Source organism: Leopardus geoffroyi, chromosome X (genome assembly GCF_018350155.1).
Source record: "Leopardus geoffroyi isolate Oge1 chromosome X, O.geoffroyi_Oge1_pat1.0, whole genome shotgun sequence".
Lineage (NCBI taxonomy): Eukaryota > Metazoa > Chordata > Mammalia > Carnivora > Felidae > Leopardus > Leopardus geoffroyi.
This window is the reverse complement of record NC_059343.1, coordinates 58,880,666-58,881,838: the sequence shown is the minus strand read 5'-3', so window position 1 is coordinate 58,881,838 and position 1,173 is coordinate 58,880,666.

Below are 1,173 nucleotides of genomic sequence, written 5' to 3'. Positions count from 1 at the left end.
GGGAAACAATCAACAAAACTTAAAGGCAACCTACAGAATAGGAGAAGATACTTGTAAATGACATATCTGATAAAGGGTTAGTATCCAAAATATATATACAACTGACGCAGCTCAGTACCCTCCAAAACAAATAATCCAATAAAAAATGGGCAGAAGACATGAACAGACATTTCTCCAAATAAGATGTACTGATGGCTAACAGACGCATGAAAATATGCTCAACATCACTCATCATCAGGGAAATACAAATCAAAACTACAAGGAGATATCACCTCACACCTGTCAGAATGGCTAAAATCAACAACATAAGAAATAAGTGTTGGCAAAGATGTGGAGAAAAAGGAAGTTGTGCACTGTTGGTGGGTATTTAAACTGGTACAGCCACTGTGGAAACTAGTGTGGAGGCTCCTCAAAAAGTTAAAAATAGAACTACCCTACAATCTAATAATCACACCATTGGGTATTTACCCAAAAAATACAAAAAACTTAACCCAAAGGGATACAGGCATCCGTAAATTTATTGCAGCACTATTTATAATTGCCGAATTATGGACACAGCCCAAATGTCCATTGATAGATAAATGGATAAAGAAGAAGTGGTATATATACAATGGAATATTATTCATCCATAAAAAGAATGAAATCTTGCCATTTGCAACAACACAGGTAGAGCTAGAGAGTATTATGCTAAATGAAATCAGCCAGTCAGAGAAAGACAAATACCATGTAACCTCACTCAAGTGTTGAATTTAAAAAACAAAACAAAGGAGCAAGGAAAAGAAAAAGAGGCAAACTAAGAAACAAACTCTTAACCATAGAGAAGAAACTGATGTTTACCAGAGAGGAGGTGGGTGGGGGGAATGTGGGAAAGAAGTGATGGGAATTAAAGAGTATACTTATCACGATGAAAAATAAAATAAAATGATTTAAAAAAGAAATGCAAAATAAAGTTTCTTTCCTCCAAGAGACTGTGATATAGCTGGACATTTGCACAAGCATGGAATATTTCAGAATGCCTTTAGGAGCCAGGCAAGTACTATAAAGGAGTGAAGGAGGCTGGAGTAATATACTAATAAGGAGTGGTGGGGACTGTGGTGCGCTGGAGGGTGCACGTTCCATCTAAAGGGGAAGGCAAGGGGTACCTGGGTGGCTCAGTCCATTGAGCAGTTAAGC